Source organism: Scardinius erythrophthalmus (genome assembly GCF_964197995.2).
Source record: "Scardinius erythrophthalmus genome assembly, chromosome: 25".
Classification (NCBI taxonomy): domain Eukaryota; kingdom Metazoa; phylum Chordata; class Actinopteri; order Cypriniformes; family Leuciscidae; genus Scardinius; species Scardinius erythrophthalmus.
The window spans coordinates 8,273,607-8,279,606 of NC_138245.1; the positions used below are offsets into that span (position 1 = coordinate 8,273,607).

Below are 6,000 nucleotides of genomic sequence, written 5' to 3' on the forward strand. Positions count from 1 at the left end.
GGAACATTTCTCATGACAAACGCCTGACTGGCCATTCAGTTTAATTACCTGTGATTACGGAGTGCTTGATTTGATGCACCAGAGCAAGTGTCAGTACTTTTTAATTTTATTACTTTGCTTTGCTGGCAGTAAATGCTGTGAATCCATGAGAAATCCAAGCACTAACTCGTAGTTATATAAATGCACTGGGTGGCGCTGTGGAGCGTGTTGATTGTATTTGATCACATAATGTCGTCGTCTGCCTCGCGAAGTTTGGAATTACTTGGATGAAAATGATCTTACTAAATGATATTACAAAATGGAATTACTTTTAATCAAATTAATTAATGATACTGAGCTATCATAATATCATCACCACAATGAGAAATCACATGAAATCCAAACACCAGTCGAATGGGATGACAGCTGTCCACCCCTGTATTCACGACAGGTAAGAGCACAGAGCAGTAGCCTACCCCGAGTGAGCGAGATGATAACTTATCAGAGAGGGACAAAAAGTACTAGGCCAACGCGTTTCCACAACGCATTTCGTTCAGAACCAGCGTCACGTGACTGAAGCCAGCAGAAGCGGAGAAGCAGAGCAGAGAGAGGCGCTTGTCACTGCCGCGGCAAGTTTAAAAGGCTGCACTGCACGGTTATTTATACACCGTTCATTCATATGTAGTACCCTCACCGCCTGATGAGGGGAGATATGTGTATAAATTAATACAGGACACGGAGCTGCTGCTGCTTCACTTATCAGAGTCTGTATTGTTTTGTAAAACAGTTCAATCACTCTTATAGAATAGAATTATTCTTTCTCAATCAATGACAGTGCATCACTTCAATAGTAATCACAAAATATAGAACAGAATTACATATACAGTACATACAGTATTTTCCCTTTACTGCTGTGTCTACAGATTAAGCATTATGTACTATGAAATATTCACTGATAACATTTATGACATTTTCCATGTGACTAAATCCTAAAAATGTGTTCATGTTTGCCAGAATTATTCTTTCTGATACACTTTTTAGTACAGACACTCATTTTCACAGTTATTTGGCACTTACAACTTACTCATTATATTATTTCACCAAAACACATGTTATTTGTGGACCTTACTCTAATATTGCGTATTTTCTCTGAGACCGCATGGTCTCCATCACTAGCATGAAAATGTGTAACTAGCACGCGTGACGCAGCACACAGACATGACTTGAAGCGAACTTTTACATGTCCGTCATAACAGTAAACTTAAACACTTTAAACAACGTAGTTAACATTTCTTAAACTCTTACATGTCAAAAAACATACTCTCATTGCTTTTATGTAATTCATACCTGATGAGGGGAGATATGTGTATAAATTAATACAGGACACGGAGCTGCTGCTGCTTCACTTATCAGAGTCTGTATTGTTTGAGCAGCGCGCGGCGCGCGTGCCCCACCCCCTCCCCAAGCAGGCGAACACTCCCCAAAGGTGAAAGCAATCAAATCATAGAACGATTGAGCAGGGAACATTAATCAACGGAATAAACACATTTAAGGAATAAATTCTCGTCATCCATATATCTTACATATAACATATTTACTACTATTTACTTATTTATTTACAAATGCTTATATACTTTTGTAACCACCACATTCTCCCCCTCAAAATAAGATGTCGTCCCGACATCATTGTTTAAGTAATCAGTTAGGCTACAGCAATGCTCAATTTACAATATTTAACTCCACCCAGCAGTTGTTTTACATAACATCAGATTTCACAACACTGTTACCAACATTTTCTTGCACAACATTCTTTTTTTTTTTCACAAGCAATCATTTGACAATACAAGAGTCCATATTACTTAATAGTCCAGAGGCACTTGTTCGTAAAAGTCCCATGGTTTAGTGTCAAAAAAGAAAGTTCTTTTAAAACCACAGAGTCTCTTTTAGGGAGGAAAAAACAGTCCATTAATTTGCCCCGGCAAAAATGGCAGAAAGTCCTTAAAGCAAGAAAAAAAAAGATTCAGAAAGTGTCAACAAGAAAGTCTCAAAGTGACTCAAAGTGTCCACAGTTTCAGTGGTTGTTGCCCACTATCTGCACATTGTAGCATGATGGGGACCCAAGATTGTCATAGGTAAACCTTTTAGGCGGTCTTCGTCTTCTCCTGGTGAACTGGTACCCGTTTTCTCCCTCTGAGATCCTGTCTCTGGACCCAGGCGCTGCAGCTGCTTCCCTATCAGGTAAGTCTTGTTGCATTAGGTCAGCAGTTGGTTCATTTTCATTAGGTTCTTTTCTTATTTCAGGTACAGACTCTGGGAGATCCATCTCTGACTCAGCTGGAGGTGACTGTGGCCTTGGTTCCACCACTGGAGAGTTAGATCGAGGCTCAGAAGGTACTGACTGTGGCGATAACGCATTTCTTTTTTCTAGGCAATCACTGCTTTCCTGTGGTCTTATCTGGAAGGGCTCCACTTGAAAGTAGTATTCATCCTCTTCACTTTCATTATCGTACTCTGACTCACATTCTCTTCCCCGGGCGGGCTGAGTTCTGCTGTTTCTTGGTTGCTGTCCTTGTTTTAGTTTAGTACTTTGAGCTGGTGTGATTTCAAGAGGTAGATGGTCACATGGAAGGAGAAGATTGCGATGTAAAACTCGTGATCTGCCTTTACTCTGTTCAGGTTTTACTTCGTAGACTGGAGCACCATCTGCCACCTGGCGTGTAACAACATGAACCTCATCCTCCCAGAAATTTCGCAGTTTCCCGGTCCCACCTCTTGGAGTCAGGTTTTTAACGAGGACCCTGCTTCCTGGGAACAGGTCAGTACACCTCACTCGTTGGTCATAATTCCTTTTGTTTCTCTCTGCACACTTGTTTGCCTGTTCTCTCGCAATCTCACAAGCTTCCTGCATTCCTTTTTTCCATCGTTCCACGTACTCACTGTAACTTTGGGAGTCATTGTCGGAGTTGAGTCCGAAGAGAGCATCGATGGGCAACTTTGGTGAGCGTCCGAACAGCAATTGAAAAGGTGAGAAGCCAGTCACATCACATCTGGTACAATTATAGGCAAAGATCAATTTGTTCAATGCATCTTTCCAATTAGCTTTTTGTCTTTCAGTCAAGGTTTTCAGCATCTGCAATAATGTCCGGTTAAATCGTTCCACCTGCCCATTCCCCTGGGGGTGGTAGGGGGTGGTCCTTGAGCCGGCAACGCCGCTGTACTTTTTGAGTTGGGTGAGTAGCTGGTTTTCAAATTCTCCCCCTTGATCGTGGTGAATTCTAGATGGAAACCCAAACTTCAGGGCGAAATCATTGAATAACCGGTCAGCTACTGTTTTTGCAGATTTTGAGGTGGTGGCATATGCCTGGGCAAATCGAGTGAAGTGGTCGACGATTACCAAAATGTACTCATAGCCCCCTTTGCATTTGTCCAGATGGAGAAAGTCAATGGACACCAATTCAAATGGGTGGGTCGTTTTGATATTTTTAAGAGGCGCTCTTGTCTCACGACAGGGTTTTTTTTGTTTGATACAGCAGCAGGTTCTCAGAACATAATTTTCAATGTCTTTCTGCATGTAGGGCCAGAAAAACCGATCCCTAATGAGGCTTGTGGTGCGATCAAGTCCCTGATGACCCATCTCATCATGCATCTCTCTCAGAACAGTTCTTTTGAATTGTGTTGGTAACACCAGCTGTTTTCTTTGTGACGTCTGGCGTAACAGGATGCCATGTTCATCTAGCTTCAGCTTCTCCCACTCTCTCAGAAGAACTTTGGCCGGCGAGTTGACTGAACGCCACTGCTGAGGGGGCCTGGATCCTGCTTGTAAGTGTTCAATGATTACTCCAATGTCCTTGTCATCCTTTTGTGCTTGTCTAATTTCTTCTTTTGACAGGGGTTTGAGGAGTCCATCATCTTCCTCCACATATACTGGAGCACTCTGAAAGGCCACAGCAAGGGACACATCTGGATCACGCTGAATCTCCACTGCTTGTACTACCGCTCCCACACAGTCAGATGAGAACTCCTCAGTACATTCTCTCATTGTCGTTTCCAGGTCGACTGGCATCCTGGAGAGTGAGTCTGCATCTATGTTTTCTCTACCGGGACGGTAGCGTATGGTAAAGTGGAAGTCTGCGAGCTCTGATACCCATCTACACCCGGTGGCGTTTAACTTTGCCGAGGTCAGGACATAGGTCAATGGGTTGTTGTCACTGAACACTGTAAAGGTTGGTGCATAATACAGATAGTCTCTGAATTTTTCTGTTACAGCCCATTTCAGAGCTAAAAATTCCAATTTCCCACTGTGCAGGTGGTAATTTTTCTCTGCTGCTGTCAACGTTCGGGAGCCATAGGCAATTACTCTCAGCTTTCCCTTCTGATTCTGATATAAAATTGCTCCTAAACCTTGGTTGGATGCGTCCGTATGGAGTATGAATGGTTGGGAGAAGTCTGGGAACCCTAGAACTGGAGGCTGAACCAGGCAATCAATCAATTTCTCAAGTACCTCCTGATGGTGTTCTGTCCACTCAATCGATTTACTTGATGGTACCACATGATTCCGCTTGTTATTTCTTATGTTGTGCTTTCCTTTCCTCTGTGGCTCACCGTCAGTGTTAGCTTTTAGCAGATCATAGAGGGGACTGGCAATCCGGGAGAAGTCTTTGAGGTATTGCCGATAATAGCTGAGCAGGCCAAGAATCTTGCGCAGCTCTCCTACTGTGCTCGGTTTCTTTTCCTTAAGTGCCGTTACAGCGACTGTGTCCGCGGGATCCATACTACTGCCTTCAGCTGAGACAATTCTTCCCAGGTAACGCACCTCCTTCTTAAAGAGCTCACATTTTTTAGGTTTTAACTTGACTCCATGGGATTGCAACCTTTTAAGCACTCTCCGTAACGCTTCCACCTGATCGTCGAAGGACTCAGTGAAGACCAGGATGTCATCTAGATAGGGTATGCAAATTTTATCTCTCAATCCTTCCAGGCATTCCTCCATAAACCGTTGGAAGGCTGCAGGCGCATTCATAAGGCCGAAGGGGATACGGATCCATTCGTAGAGGCCCCATGGTGTGGTGAATCCAGTCAGATACCTGCTCTCTGGGGACATGAACCCTTGGTGGTATGCTTTTCCCTGGTCCAGTAGAGAGAACCATGCATTGCCCCCCAAGCCATCGAGGATATCCTGCACCCTGGGTATTGGCTGGCGATCAGGGATTGTTTTGCTGTTCAGGCCCCTATAGTCAATACACAGCCTGAGACTGCCATCTTTCTTTCGAACGCAGACAATTGGGGACGAGTAAGGGGAATGAGACTTGGCCACCCATCCTTGAGCAATCAGATCGTGTAAGTAGTCTTTCATTTCTTGGTATAATGGTTTAGGGACTGATGTGTATGTGCGGGCAACAGGGGTGTTATCGTTTAAATCAATGCTCAGTTGTAAACCTGGAACACAGCCAATATCATCATCTGACTTTGAGAAGGCATGACATTCCTCATGCAACATCTGCTTCACTTGATGTTGTTGGGGCAGAGTTAAATGGCTCACATCAACTGGAGGGTCCCATGAATCCTGGTTGCCATCTCCACTAGTTGATTCTGGTGGAACCTGAACAACAGAGGCTGTGGCTGCACATGGTGGGTTTGCCGTTGGTAAGACAGACTTAACCGGCTGCAATGTTCCTAGCTCTGTTCTGCCGCTGAGTGTGATGTCATGGTCTGTTCCATTCTGCACACTGATTGTAATCACCGGGCGACCACCCCTTTTCAGAGTGAGGAGGGTATCAAACAGTTCAAGGCCATCAGGATATGGTGGGTTGACATGTGGTTCAAACAGCAGCACACTATCTCGCTTCACATGAGGCATTTTTACCAGACACTGAATTTGCATAATGGTGTGCTTCTCTATGTTCACAGGTTCCTTCCTGGTTCTTACTATGTACTCGCTGAGCCTCTCTGCAGTCACCAAATTGATGAAGGTATGTACACTTTTCTTCTTTATGCTAGGGAAAGCACTTCTGACAGTTCTGT

The 6,000-nt window shown here is 44.0% G+C and overlaps 1 long non-coding RNA gene across 1 annotated transcript; it reads left to right on the forward strand.

The window, feature by feature from the left end:
• The first annotated feature begins 2,881 nt into the window (after window positions 1–2,881).
• On the forward strand, window positions 2,882–3,390 carry LOC308685867. Its single transcript, XR_014029506.1, has 3 exons — window positions 2,882–3,003; window positions 3,094–3,209; window positions 3,319–3,390. It is a non-coding gene; the product is annotated as an uncharacterized lncRNA (long non-coding RNA).
• The last annotated feature ends 2,610 nt before the right edge of the window (window positions 3,391–6,000 follow it).